This window comes from Panthera tigris, chromosome C2, assembly GCF_018350195.1.
Source record: "Panthera tigris isolate Pti1 chromosome C2, P.tigris_Pti1_mat1.1, whole genome shotgun sequence".
NCBI lineage: Eukaryota > Metazoa > Chordata > Mammalia > Carnivora > Felidae > Panthera > Panthera tigris.
The window spans coordinates 152,773,682-152,788,837 of record NC_056668.1 but is presented as its reverse complement, the minus strand read 5'-3'; the positions used below and the strand labels follow the sequence as shown (position 1 = coordinate 152,788,837).

General features: G+C 48.1%; 1 protein-coding gene and 1 long non-coding RNA gene across 4 annotated transcripts in view; one reads left to right on the top strand and one right to left on the bottom strand.

Annotated features, from left to right (window-relative positions):
• The window catches only part of STAC (SH3 and cysteine rich domain), a 139,748-nt gene that overhangs the window by 40,333 nt on the left and 84,259 nt on the right, over positions 1 to 15,156 (top strand). The gene's annotated exons all lie outside the window — the stretch shown is intronic.
• Positions 1,321 to 7,242, bottom strand: LOC122230608. 2 transcript variants are annotated; one of them, XR_006207615.1, is made up of 3 exons: positions 6,703 to 7,242; positions 4,444 to 4,569; positions 1,321 to 1,392 (listed from the first exon to the last, which is right to left on the bottom strand). It is a non-coding gene; the product is annotated as an uncharacterized LOC122230608 (long non-coding RNA). The 2 variants fall into 2 exon arrangements; XR_006207614.1 differs by lacking the exon at positions 1,321 to 1,392 and having other exon boundaries at positions 4,364 to 4,569.

Genomic DNA, 15,156 nt, shown 5'->3' with positions numbered 1-15,156 from the left:
AAAAATATGTACTACACAAATACAAAGTAAATTTATAAATCTATAAAACATTTATGTGTCAATAACAAGATTTATAACCTACTGGAAAAAAAAATTACTGTCTTGAGCATTTAGTTTCCGCTCATTTATTCCACATAAATCAGCTTGTCAACATAAAAAAATTCAGTCCTGCTGATCATTAAGGTATGGAAAGTTTTTAAAGTCTGGATACCATTTTTTACCCGTGAAATTGGCAAATACGTAAAAAATATATAACAAGCTTGGCTAAGGTATGGAGAAAAAGACACTCTCTCATATCAACCAACGGGACTGTGAATTTAAAAATAGATATTTTGGGGGCGCCTGGTCAGTTGAGCCTCCGACTTCGGCTCCGGCCATGATCTCCTGGTCCGTGGGTTCGAGCCCCGCGTCGGGCTCTGTGCCGACAGCTCAGAGCCTGGAGCCTGCTTGGGATTCTGGGTCTCCCTCTCTCTCTGCCCCTCCCCCGTTCATGCTCTGTCTCTCTCTGTCTCAAAAATAAATACACAGTAAACACAACTTTAAAACAATAGATATCTGGCCAAGCAAATCTACTTCGAGCACTAATGCTTTTAGATATGCAAAGATGTAAGTACAAAATGTTTGCACCAGTGTTGTTTGTAATCGGAGGTACACCAGTGAGGGTAAGAATAGGCTGCTGTAACAAAGAAGCCCAACAAATACTCAGTGGCTCAAGAAATACTTATTTCTTTCTCTCATAGTTTCAAGGAAAACTGTTCAGGTAAGCAGGGCAACTCTACTCCTCGTGGTCATTCAAGGACCCATTTCCTTCCACGATCCTGCTCTCCCATTTTCTAGCATGGCCATAACCTCCATGGTTGAAGCAGGATCAACACCACAGCCATTTTGCAGCTGGGGCGGAAGGCGGAGAGAGGTCAGAGCAGGCGTGCACACAGCCTGACAGCCTAGTTTCAGAAGTGACACATACCGTGTCGTTATACTCCATTAGCAAGAATGCTGTCCCACTCGTGCGATTGTCTGCCGAAAGCTTTGGGAAATGTAACGTAACCCTATACCCAGTAAGAAAATGAAAATGGATTTTGGCAAACCAGTGCAGCCCTCTGCCTCAAGAATATGCTAGAAACAATCCAATGTCTGGCCCTTCTATTTGATGGAATATTAGGTGCGCGAGTAAAGAATGAGTTAGATCTCCCATTCTGTTAGATACGTGTGATAGAAAGATCGCAACGTACCTTATGAAATGGAAAAGCAAGATATGGATAAATGTGCACAATATACTCACACTCGTGTTTTTCAAATGAGGATGTGCTGCACACTTACATGCAGGTATGTGCACAGGACATTTCTGGAAGATGAAGCTGTTAATGCTCGACTCTGAGTTGAGCCAGGGATCTAATGTGAGAAGAAAACTTTTCAGTAAGTCCCTTTTTGTATTGTACAATATATATATATTTTTACCATATGTATGCATCAGTAACTTTGTAAAGTGTAAATATATACATACAAATAAGTTCTTCCCTTATTAATTCTTGCCAGCAATTATCTGTTGCTATAAGCTAGTGTCCAGGCTTATTGTCAAACTCCTTTCTTCTTAGGTCCCTGTCTGCCTTCTTACGCCTTTAAACTTGAAGTTCCTTTCCTGTGCGGTCCTCATTTTCTTGCCTTTGCCTACAAATAGTCTATCAGCCTAAAATATTGCCACCCCCAAACCCTGCATTTTCCAATATTCTTTTTGTTTGTTTGTTTCTGGCTTGCAAGACTGAGTTTAGTGCCATACTAATGCCGTGGATCATCTATATATCCCCCCAAGATGAAAACAAGGACAAGGGGCATGGGGTAGCCCTCCTCATCCCTAGCAGAATGGGTGACAAATAGCAGGGAGCTAATAAATACGTGTTGAAGTGAAGAGATCCTTTCACCCACTTAATTTAAAAAACATGTATTAAGGGCGCCTGGGTGGCTCAGTCGGTTAAGCGTCCAACTCTTAGATTTCAGCTGAAGTCATGATCTCACGGTTCGTAGGATCGAGCCCCACATCAGACTCTGTGCTGACAGTGCAGAGCCTGCTTGGGATTCTTTCTCTCCCTCCCTCCCTCCCTCCCTCCCTCCCTCTCTCCCCGCTAAAATAAATAAATAAACATTTTCAAAAGCATTTATTAAATGACTACAAGATTCCTCTCTTAAGTAGCTTCTCTGCTCCTTCATTTTTTTTTTCTGAGTTTTCTCTTTTGGCCTGTATATTTTCTCCCAACTAATTTCCGTCTCCTCTTTCTCAAGGACACTAACTTCAGAGTCCAACCATGCACGTGTTCACCAGGGAACAAGGAAACATTTTTTTTTTTAATAAGTAAGGGAGTACATCTATATGAACTCACGGTTTTTAATAGTTATACAGATAGATTGATATAAAAATAAATACACATATATATATGTGTGTGTGTGTGTGTGTGTTTGGGTATATGACTACTCATGAATATATTTCCCGGTTCTGTCTACTGAGAGAGCCTCAGATGAGTATCATCCCAGTGGCAATGAACACATCTAGTACCTAGATGTCAGTTTGTAAGAACCATTACAAAATGAAACTAACCAGGCTTCCTTGGAGAAATGGCCGACTGCAAAATTGGAACAGAGAAAATACGAGATATGCCCAGAGAGTTCTGCAGTGTTAGAAGGTAAGGAAGTATTCAAAAATAATTGGGGCATGTCAGAAAGGACACAGATGCTAATCTAAAGGAGCTCCCAATGACCAAACCTGGGACAGTTTGAGCAATAAAATAAATAATGATGTTAGCAAATTGTAACTCATGGAATAAAGCAGGCATTCCTCAACCCACACTAATAGAAATGAGTAACTGAGTGAATAAATAAATAAATGAAGGAGAATTCTACAACAGACTGCTAATTAATAAATACAGAAGGAAAGGGCTGATGGAAATCAACATCGCCATTAGGTAAAAACCCCATGTGATAAGTTTTGCAGGCAAGAATCCCCAATAGATCCTGAAGTGTGTGATGAGAAACAGGATATTTGCACGGTCTCAAAGTATTTCTCCTCCACGAAACTCATTCATTACGGGTACAGAAATATGCAGTAATTTTACGGTGCAGCCACCTGGCAGGAATCACCTTAATCCAGCGACCAAAGTTAGTATCACCAGTAATGGGACATACTTGACACTTGATATACCTGAGTACATCCTAATATGCTGCACTGAGAAGAATGTATCATTTTTGTCCTATTGTTACGAGAAATATGTAGACTCAATCTAATAAGAAAACATCAGACCCAAATTGAAAGACGTTCTACAAAAATACTGGCTAGTAGTCTCCAAAAGGGTCAAGGTACAGGAGATAGACTGAGAACCTGGTATGGATTGAAGAAACTAAGAAAACAGGACTAGATGCCCTGTGGAATCCTGGATTGGATCCCGGGCTAGAAAAAAGACATTCCCGGACAACTAGCAAAATTCCAATAAGGTCTATAGATTCGTTAGTTTTCTATCGGTGTTCATTTCCTGGCTACAGCTTACTACAGTTGGGTAAGGTGTTAATATTAGGGAAACTGGGTGACCGATAGATGAGGACTCTACTATTTTGCAACCTTTCTGTGTAGATAAAATTATTTTTAAAATAAAAAGTTGAAAAAACGAAATAGGTCATGCAGTTTATCACCGCGTTACTCTCTGGTAGGTGAGGGAACCCAGAGCCTTGAGGCTGAAAGTTCAGAATAATTCTCCAACACCTAATGGCTAATGTTTAAAATCAGTAGTGTGTTGGTTTGGTTTTTTTTTAATCCCCCTCATTTAGTGTCATCTAACTCTGGGTTTGTCTTGTTTTGTTTTTTGTCTTTTTTTGTTTGTCTTTTGTCTTTTTAATTATCCGGAAGAAGCAACTTTTTTGTTGTTCGTCGGCAAAGGAAATTGCCCTTATCTAATCTTTAGCGAGATAGATTGCTAAACCCAGAGAAAGTGCCAGATGAGGCTCTAAACAGTGGGATTCTTGCTCCTTGCTGCTCTGATTCTCCAAGCTGCCTTTAAAGCTGCAAGCTGTTTAATCGAAAACCATTTACTAGGTTCCTGTAAATCTAATGGGCAGCTTTAGACGTGCTCTACAGTGGTTTGAAAATGAAAAGTCAAGGATCATACACAGTGTATGAAATACACATAGGATGCAGCATACAAACTGACTTAATCTATTAGCCACTTTTTTCAAGGCATATGAGTAAGTTTTTCCTGAGTAAATACAACACTAAAGAGCAGAACCAGGCTATGGGAAAGCTATTCAGGTGGGAACTCAGAGCTTGGGTTCAAGTTCTGATCCCGTCACTAATTATATAGCGTCTATGAAAACAAGTCTTAAATAGGGATAGGGACACCAGTTTATTGGGTGTGCTGAACCCAGTGGGGTGCCCTCAGCTCTCGGTTTTATTTTTCTTCTTACCCTCCTCTCACATGGTTGGTTGGAATTCTGTTCGTTGCCTCTTGACAACGTTTTGGGCAGATGTCATGGCTTCTTCCATTGTTGGTCATAAGAGTCTCATTTTCAGGTAATAAAAGTTCTCCCCATCTGAAACACAACGTAAGCCTGACAGTTACTTCACTGCCCTTCCATTCATCTGCCTCCAAGCCCCTCCCTGCCTCCACCCACAAACACCCCCCGCTAAGGCTTAGTTCAGCCTTTGTTCGAGAACTTGCACCGGGAAAGTGAGCTGGGGTTGCTTCCTTCCTTCCGTCTCCATCTTGTCGATTCGGCCTTCACACTCACCCTTCCCCTTGTGAATCAGCGGGGCGTTTTGCACACAAGAGCTCCGGGAGGCCTCGATCATGTCCCGCTCTGACAGGTGATGAGTAGAGCAGACCCTCTCAATGGTCGGAGGGCTGATGGCACTGATCGGAAAGTCTGTGAGCCTGGGGAGCACCTCGCCCCCCTCCACCCCTAGGAGTGTCATCTAGCCTGACTGCCTGCTGGCACAGTCTCACACACCCTTCCCGGCACCACGGCTCCCTGGGCCCTGCTCTGCACAGCCTCCACTTGGCTGCTGCAACATTCCTGCTAGGTCAGTCTTGGAAGTAAGTGCCTGAGAACCCCAAGGACGCATATACAGGCCTCATCCCGGCCGCTCAAGGTGTCTCGAGGCCGCCCGGCATGTTGTAACTGCTCAAGAATAGGTAGGAGAAGGAACATTTTCTGGAATTCTCTGCAGGATGCTGGGGGTAAGCAGTTTTTCTGGTTTAGAGTGAGCCACACCTCTCACTATTTCTTGAGCACCTATCACGTGCCGGGCTTTGTTTGTGGCTCTGAGATACAGAAGTTAATGGAACAGTGAAACTTCTCTGCCCTCCATGGTGACTACCTTCTAGTTTGGGGGGCAGATCATCAACAAGTGAATGGATGAGTATATAACATAAAATGTAAAGTGACAAATAGGTATCATATGGCCCCCGATATGATATATGGAGAAGGTCATAGCATCACTTTTATGTTTCTGCCTAAAATGCATAATCTAAATCTTTGAAGACACATCAGACAAGCCGAGGTTGAAGGACATTCTGCAAGACAGACAGATTCTACAAGCTCCGATCTATCTAAAATAGAGCTGTCACGGGGTTCCTGGGTGGCTCAGTCGGTTAAGCATCTGACTTTGGCTCAGGTCATGATCTCACGATTCATGAGTTTGAGCCCCACATCGGGCTCTGTGCTGACAGCTCGGAGCCCAGAGCCTGCTTTGGATTCTGTGTCTCCCTCTCTCTCTCTGCCCCTCCCCAGCTTGCGCTGTCTTTCTCTCTCTCTCCCTGTCTCTCTCAAAAATAAATAAAACATTTCAAAATAAAGTAAAATAAAATAGGGCTGTCCCAAAGACAAAAGCTGAGCCACTATTCCAAATTAAATGAGACTTAACTGCACTTATCATGGGGAGCACTCAGCAATGTATATAGAACTGTTGAATCGCTATGTTGTACACCTGAAACTCATAGAACATTGTGTGACAACTGTCCTTCAATTAAAAAGAAAATACAGGAACACTAAAAGCAGTGAGTAATCTTAGATTAGATCCTCAAGGGTTGTCAGAATTTGAATATGACTTGCCTAAGAGATAATAGTATCTCATCAGCGTTAATTTATCGCATCGCGTTTACGTAACACAATGCGTATCTTTGTTCTTGGCAGAGACCTACTGGAATATTTAGGGATAGAGGGTCACGGCCTCTGCAGCTCGTTCTGAAATAGTTCACCGATGAAAACAATAGCAAGGATGACAACGATCAAAACAATACCCGTTACTGAGGGAGAATAATAAGAGGCAAATCTTGCAAACGTCCATAATTGGCGAAGCTGAGTGTAGGGCGTGAGCAGCATTCGTGGAACTATTCTTGCCGGTTTTGTGTGGGTTTCAAGGTTTTCAGAACAAAAAGCCTAACTAAAGTAGCAATAAGCATTCTGAAGAGGGGCGGGGGCGGGGGGCAGAGCGTGGGGGTCAAGGAAAGTCTCTTGTGAAATGACCTTTGTGCAGAGAGCTGGTGGAGGGGAGAGTCAGCTGTCTGTGCGGACGAAAGAGCTTTGCAGGAAGAGAGAACAGGAGCAGAGGCCCCGATGTGACCGCGTTCCTGGTGCCTTTGGGCACCAGCACAGAGACCGGGGGCCCCCGGGGCAGAGTAACGGATGAAGGACGGCGGTCAGAGCGGTCACAGGTCCGCTCACCTCGGGTCCGAGAGGCCCCCGAAAGGACGTGAGCTGCGTTTTCGGTGCGATGAGACACTCGGGCGAGGTTCTGAGCCGGGGCGTCCAGCGGCCTGACTTCCATCTGCGACAGTCACTTCGGTCCACTTTGCAGGAAGGAGAGGACGAGGGGGCAAGCAAATCGGTTGCAGCTGATGTATTTTCCCGGGTGGCCCCGAGGAAGCAGTTGTGTGGGTGAGACGGGATGTCAGGCTGGACCGGGAGAAGGGCGGAGGCAGTGACGCGAAGGGAGTGGATTCCGCACGTGTCCTGACAGTCTCGTTGGCTAGTCTGTTGGCTAATAGACCGGATACGAAGTGTGAGGGGGAAGCTGGAGTCGAGGGCAGTTCTGAGGTCGGAGGCCTGATAAATTCGATAAAGTGGCACGCCGTTGACCGACTGGGGGCCTGGAAAGGGAGGGAAACCGGCTGGGGGTCTGCTTCCTGGGCCCTCCAGCACACAAGGCCACCGGTTCAGGGCCTGTCTCCATGGGAACCCGACTCTCCCGTATGTTCCGCCAAGATGCCGCCAAGAAGCCTTGGTTCCGCCAAGAAGCCTTGGTTCCCGGTGCCTTCTCCATACAGCAAGCGAGAGGGAAGCAGAGCAGACCGCTGCTCCCGTGGCCGGCACCCACCCCGGCGGCATCCACCCGCAGGGGGTGGTCTGGGAGTGACGGGGCCCATTTTAAAACCACAGCTCCCTTTTACTCTCTGCCTGTCCGTGAAGGCCGACATATATACTGTAGAAGGTGCTCCCTGCCCCTGCAGGTCGTTGGGTCATCTTACGGCCATCTCCTGGTTTTCGGGGTTTAGCCCCCTCATCGGGCTCGCCCGGCCACCATCGCAGCTCTTCAGCCTCGCGTGTGTGCCCTCACCTCTCTTGCCCCCTTTGAATGTGAGGAGGAGAACTTTCCCGTTGGTTTCAGGGCTCGAGGTCAACAGGCACACACTCATCTGTCTCCTTCCGTTCCACCCCCTCACGCCGCAGACTGGCCGGACGCACCCCTGTGCCCGTTCTGGATCCTTGGCCCCAGCTCCTGCCTAAGCCGTGCAGGCAACCCTCCCCAACCCCTGGAAGAGAAGCCTGCACAAGTGGGTTGGAAAGGGGGAGACCAAAGCCATAACGCAGCGGGAGAGGGTCAGAGTCGGCGTGGCTTGGAGAGAAGCGGGAATACAAGAGACGTTTGCACAGGAAAAGGGGTCAGCCTTGGGTACTGGCAGAAAATGGCGTTCAAGATCAGGGATGAGAAAAACTCAGAGAATTCTTCCAGAAGATTCTAACAGGCCAAAATATCGAAAGGATGAGTCTACTTTAATGTTCTCACTACCAAACGGGGACAGCTCCAACATGTAAGGCAGGAAGTCGTGCATTCACGTATTCAACACGGAATGCCCGTCCCCATCCCCAAACCCACACCTGTGGGCTGGCGATACGAGAAGGAAGAGAATAGCTCTTGAGCGCAGTGTATAGACTGGAAGTATGCAGAGGGTTAATCGTGGTGGCGTACTATTCCTACAGGGATGGCGAGATGCCGGGAGCTGCACAGAATCGGAGAAGTCAGGGGAGACTTGGGACAGGGCGTGGGAAGGAACATCGGAGTTGCAACTTAGATAATGGACAGAAGGTCTCCAGGTACGTGTGTGAGGAAGGACAGGCGCCGGCAAAAGGGCATGGCCAAGCCAAGCCACCCAGGCTTCCATTCTTCTCGTAGAGACGCCAGTCAGACTGGATTAGGGCCCACCCTAAAGGCCTCGCTTTAGCTGAATCACCGATTTATAGGCCCTGCCTCTTGGGTGCCTGGGTGGCTCAGGTGGTTGAGCATCCGACTCTTGATTTCAGCTCAGGTCATTACCTCACAGGTCACGGGTTCGAGCCTCGCATCAGGCTCTGTACTGTCAGCGTGGAGCCTGCTTGAGATTCTCTCTCTTTCCCTTTCGCTGCCCCTCCCGCTCATGCTCACTCTTTCTCCCTCTCTCCCTCCCACCCCCAAAATAAATAAAATTTTTAAAAACCCTTTAAATAGAAAGAAAGAAAGAAAGAAAGAAAGAAAGAAAGAAAGAAAGAAAGAAAGAAAGGCCCTGTCTCCAAATACAGTCACATGCTGAGGTTTCAAGGGTTAGGGCTCGAAATATATATTTCTACATATATTCTATATGTTAATATGTATATTAATTTGGGCTTCTATATACTAATTTGGGGAACACAATTCAGCCCATAATAAGTCCCTACCATTTGCAAGGCACTGTGGGAGGTGGTGTTAATAAATGAGGCCCAGCATAATCAAGTGTCAATACTTTTGTTCCTTCATCCATCACTTCATCAGTAGAACCATTTAATGTATGAATCAGAATCAAGAACGATCCCCATTCTAAACTCATTTGCCCCTGAAAAAAAAAAAAAACAGTTTTTCCATCTTTTAGAAGTCACTTTTCCATTTTCTCTGTGTTCATTGGCCTTCCTGGGGCCCAGCCCTCTCTCTGCTCGTGGGAATAAAAACCATGATGTGGTCCCTGGGGCTGTATCCCTCCTCGGAAGCTGTCACAACGGTGACAGCAGCAGCGGAGAGGGGACTGGCCACGGCATCAGTCTGCCCGGTGTGACTTCCACTTGCTGGGCCACATGGTTCGGGCTCAGGATTCTCAGTCCCAGCCTCCCGGTCAGGCAGGCCCTGTCTCTGGCGGGATTCCGGGGCTCAGGAGTTTACTCCCAAATGGGCCCACGGGTTCCATCCTAATCCAGGTCATGCCCATATCCTCCCTGAAAAAGGGCCCCCTCGCCAAAGTGTGGGTGAGAAATGAAGACTTCCGAAGATTCCGAGAAGAAGAACGAGGAGGTTTATAATGCATACCCTCTCCTGAATTTATTTTCTCATTGCCTTTTCCCCACACGCCTCCCACATGGCAGCCTGCCCCCTCCACCCAGCTCACCTCTGATGTACGTCGTCGTGCAGCTCAGTCCCTCACGCTGTAGATCTCAGCCTCCTAAGGGCTTCCCAGAACACAGTGGCATCTCATTCCTGTTATTATTATTGAGTTTGGTCTTTGAGGTACCATCTTCCCTTGCCTCTGTCTTCTCAAAGTATTTCTTCTGAGCACGTGTAATACTCTTTCCCAAGCGGAATCTTGAGCCACCCCTGAGGGTGATGGAACGGCCCCGGGATTGTGAAATTGGCATCCACACGAAGGGGAAGGATAAAAGCCATGCTCCCCACCTCATGCCAACCAGAAAGGACAGTGGTGTTCGGGGGATTTTGAGACGTTGAGCGTTAGGACGTGGCCCCTGAGTGCCAGGATTAGGCTACGGGTTTAGATGCTCCTCGTACTTAATCCTGCACAGGCAGACATACCTGCAAGGCAAGTGTTCTTATCCCCATTCTGTGGATGGGGAAGCCGAGGCTCAGAGAAGTTAAGTAACTCCTGTGTGCTCACGTTGCCGGAGACCCACAGGCTTAGAAGGGCAGAGCCTTGAGTGCGTCCTCCTCGGCTTCGGGATCATCCTCTGTCCCTGCACATAAGATGGTCCTTAAAACCGTTCGTCTCCTCCCCATTAAGCACGTCCTCTTCTGTGGGCCTCGGGAATGTCACTTCACGTCTTGTGTCTCGTTCGTTCATCTGTCACTTGGGGGTGATAGTTGCCCTGCTCTATTCACAGGGCTGTTTCGTGGAAAGGTACGTCAGATAAAAAGTAGGTGTGTGTGTGTGTATGTGTGTGTGTGTGTGTGTGCGTATCGCTGTACCAAAAGAGTGAGGTATTAATTATTACCTTGATGTTTGCCATGAAACAAGATCTAACCGACTCACTGTTGGTTTAAACGGTGTAGGTGAGGACTGTTCTCAGGACAGAACCAAGAAAACCCCAAACAAAACTTCCACCACCTTTAGGACTTTCAGAAAGGAAGATGCTGGTATCTCGGGAAATTGATGATCTTCAATTTCTCCGGCAAAGAGGAACAGGTGAGGAGTAGGCAGAAGCTCCCTGCGACCACAGCCTTCCTGTTCTAGCCGCCGTGGACCTGGGAGCTACGGAGAAACGCCTTTGGAGGAGACACGGCAGCTAGCCTGACGGCCAGAGGGAGCGGCTTCCCAACCTGTCCGTCCCCGGGGTGTGCCTCTGAGACGCCCAGGTCCTACCCCGACTTGGCGTTCAGAGCCGGTTTCTTCCTCCGGAACACCTGCCGTGGGTCTCTGCGGCTTACCATCCTCTACGCTCCTTCCACCTGGCTGCCGTCCTCGCCTCGGACACCTCCCCACACGCACCCATACACGTGGCCTTCATCACCGTCGTTTCCCACTCTTGCCAGCACGCCTGGAGGGCCCGTCGGGCCAGCTTCTCGGGAAGGGTGTGCCACACACCGGGTATGTTTGGAGTCCAGTTGTGAGCACCGCTTAAATCCCGTGGGGACCCCGGCGCACCTGCTCGTGACGCGCTCGCTCCTGCTTCTGCATCCAGGTCTCCAGTCTGGCTCTTGGCGCTCATTCAGTCCATCCATCAGCCTGCCTGGCCGTCATTTAACAAACGTGTGTAGAGGCTAAGAGCTGGGACTCTGAAGTCAACCCGTCCTGGATGCTAATCCTGACTCTGCCACACTTTCTGGGTGTTTGGGGGCACGTTATTCCACGTTATTTCGGGGTCAGCACGAACATCAAAAGGTAACTTACATACACCCTTAGGGCAGAGTCTGGTGCATAAGAGGAGCTGAATAGCTATTTGCCGGGGTAATGAATGTCATTACTACGTGCCAGGCACGTGTCGGAAGTCGCCTGATGGTCTGGAGAGGAGCCCAGAGCGGACGGCAGGAAGGACGGTGAGATGTCTCCACTCTGCACACTTGGGTCACGCAGGAGAGAAAGTCCCTGTCCACCTGCCGGGAGGGTCAGGCAGGAAGTCAGAGAAAAGCCTTCAAGGACAATGAGGCATTTTCCAGGTAGGCTGGAGTGCCATTTCCGGGCAGAATGCAGGCATTGAAGGCTCATGCATCACTGAAAATGTGGGGGCTTCTCTTACTGTGTCTGCGCGCCTGGGATGGTGGAGGGGTGACTAGAGGATGCCGGGCAGGTGTATGTATACCAGGGTCTTGTATCACACAGTGAGGAGCCTGGGTATATAACCTACAGGTGAATGGGGCAGGGGGGCACTTACACGGTTCAGTTGTGTGTCTAGAAGTCACTTCACCCTTTACGGTTTGAAAGAATGTCTCCGGACTATTCCAGACGCCATTGAAAGCTCCCTTTTCTGACATACCAGAATAGGCCGTGATGAAAACACTCTGCTTATCACTTGATAATATAATTTAGGGTCTTGTGTCACCCTTGGACCGTCTCAAGCATTGCTACTCGTCTCCAGAGTTAGATCTTAGACTTCCTATAAGTGGAGACCGTTCAAAGTCTTTTGTATTCCCTCACCGCGCTGAGCGGTAAGGGAACTCAGCAACCACCAAGCCCTTCCTCTCTCTTTACTGGATAGATTCCAAGCTAAGGAGCTTGAGGGCCTGCCCAAGCCACACCGCTCATTGATGGGCCTTCAACCGATCATACTCAGTAACCGTTGCTTTGCTGACATACTCACAAACAGCCAGTTCTTGCTGGTTTTGACCAAGCCGGGTAGATGTAAGAGGACTATTAACTGACTTTGAAGTCACATCCAAACTGAAGCCAATCAGGACCTGGAATAGATTGTGTTTGTCTTAAAAGAAATCGGGCTTCAGGGCACCTGGGTGGCTCCGTCGGTGAAGCATCTCTTGAGCTCGGCTCAGGTCGTAATCTCACAGGTGGTGAGTTCGAGCCCCATGTTGGGCTCTGTGCTGAGCGTGGAGTCTGCTTAGGATTCTCTCTCTCTCTTCCTCTCTCTCTCTCTGTTCCTCCCTGCTTGTGCCTGAGCACTCTCTCTTCGTCTCTCTCTCTCTCTCTCTCAAAATAAATAAATATTTTTAAAAAAGAAATCAGGCCACGAATGGGTCAGATGTTGGTGAGATTGCCTCAATAATCCACATGGATGATCGCTACCATTCCAGCTGGCACCAGGAAGCTGGGGCACGCCAAACAGAGGGTTTTTTTTACCGGGGAGGACGTCAGGGGTGGAAAACCTTACGAAAGTCCATTTGACCGAAGGGGCTCTGGAGTTGAGAGAGCTCTGGATATGGATCTTCATTCCACGGCTTACAGCCATTTCCCGTTAAGGTCCCCCAAAGACATTGTCCAAGCCAACCCCTAGCCCTCACGTGACTTATTGGATAAGCTTCGTTCTTCTCTCTTCCTCTTGAATCGTTTTATTCCCGGAGCTTCTAAAACCTCCCTCTCTTTCTTCGCCAGTGTCTCCTTCTCAGCTGCCTTTGTTTTCCCTCAATCTTCTTGACCTTGTAATATTTCCCTCGTCTTCTTGACCTCCAGGTCTCCTTCCTCGGAGCACTTCTCTTCAGCGTCGCACTAACCGCAGTGATCTCATCACGTCTCTTGGTTGTGAGTACTACCTACGTGCTCATGACTTGCACATGTATTTCCCCAGCTCAGACCTCTCGCCTGAACCCGGGGGTCACATATCCAGCTCCACGTGAAATTCCACATAAGCACGTCAAACTCACTTTCCCCAACGCAACTCTGCCTCCCACTCCTTGCCCACACCGACTTGCTTCTCCTCTAGGGCTCTTTATTTGAAAAAATAGGCCCTCCGTTTGACCACTTGCTCAAGCCCCAAACCTTGAAATCATTCTTGAGCCCCCTCGTTCCTTCACACTCCACGTCTCATCCTTCAGCAGGCCCAGTTGGTCCCACCTTCCAAATATACCCCAAATTCAGCCATGTTGTACTGTAACTCGGCCAAGCCAACCCAAAAGTAATTCTCCCAGGATAATTGGAAGAGTTTCTAACTGGTCTCCCAGCTTCCATCTTGGCCTCCTATAGTCTGTTTTCTACACAGCAGCCAGAGTAACCCTTTGGAAATTCAAGCCAGACCTTGTCACTTCCCTGCTCATGCTGTCACCCTCAGGATACGTTCCAAGGCCCTTGCCCTGGCCTGCCAGGCCTAGCATGAAGCTGACCCTTGACCTCTCTGCCCTTTTTCTCTTTCCACCTTCTGCCCCAGACACACTGACCTCTGGTATTCCTCAAACAGCCACCTTGTCAGGGCCTTTGCCCTTGGTTTCCCCCGCTACCCAGAATGCTCTTCTCCACAGTGCCTCACGACGTCACTTCTTGTGTGTCTCTGCTCTGGTGTCACCAGACAAGCCTTCCTTGTCACCTCCTAAAGCCTGGCTCCACTTCTGTTTCCTTCATGGCTCTTATCCTTACCCAAATGCTATTACGTACATCTCTGATTATTTATTTACTTTCTGTTTCTACCCACTAGACCTGAAACCCTTAAGGGAAAGGATTTTACTTTCTTATGCTGCTGTGTCTGCAAAACCAAGGTCAGGGCCGGGCTCATAGTAGTGACACAATAAATATTCCTTGAATGAATTATTGAATCAGTGAATGATCTCTTGCTCATCACGTCACGAGGATAATAACATGAATTAAAGTATATAGAGCCGTTTCTGGCAAATGGCAAAGTACTCAAGAGTATCTGTTCCCTCAACCATTATTATTATAAAAGGAGCCGGGCTGTGGCAGTGGGGCCTGGAAGCTAATCATTTTGCGGTTCCCGCTATTATCAGGGTTTGCTTCTATTTCTGCATTGTATATATTCCCATCTGGCTTTTCCTCTTGGGAATAGTTGGAGAAAGTGTGTTCCTTTGAGCTCACTGCTCAGACTTTGTTTAACTTGTAGGCATTTCTTTTAAGCTGTCCACTTGAAAAAGAGCTGTCACATTGGCTTCCGAGGCAAATTCTCCAGCTCTACAGGCAGGCAGGCTCTGAAAAGTCTGACACAATTTCCAGCCGCATCCCCCAGGACAAGGAAAATGCTACAGGTGTCTTGGCATCATGCTAACCTTCCAGGGAACACAGAATGCCATATTTGGCAGGTTCTGAGGGCAGGAATAAAGCACATGAGCACAGGAGGGAGACCAGACCGGACGTACATAAGCAACACCCCATCACCTTCCCTGTCCTAGCAGGGAAGAGACGCACGGTCTGTTAGAGAAGCCTTAAAGGGGAGTCTGATGCTCCCTTTGATAAAAAGGCATTCCCCCCCCACCTTACTACTTCTGAAAAATTGGAAAGACATAAAATAAAGGAAATAGCTCCCAAAAATATACATTTGCTTTTTTGCTTCACCTCCCTTCCCATTCTAAACGTACACCAAGAGTAGTTCCATCCCCCCTGGGGGTGAGGGGTAACTCTCCCTCATCCCGCCTCCATCACCTGTCAATCACTGGCAGTGCAAACAGGGTGGGTTTAGAGGCAGGTAAATTTCATTCTGAACCTTGGTCTTGATCACGTGAGCTGTGTGACCTCGGGCAAATCCCTTAACCTCCCTGGGCCATTTCTCCAGGGGGAGAAC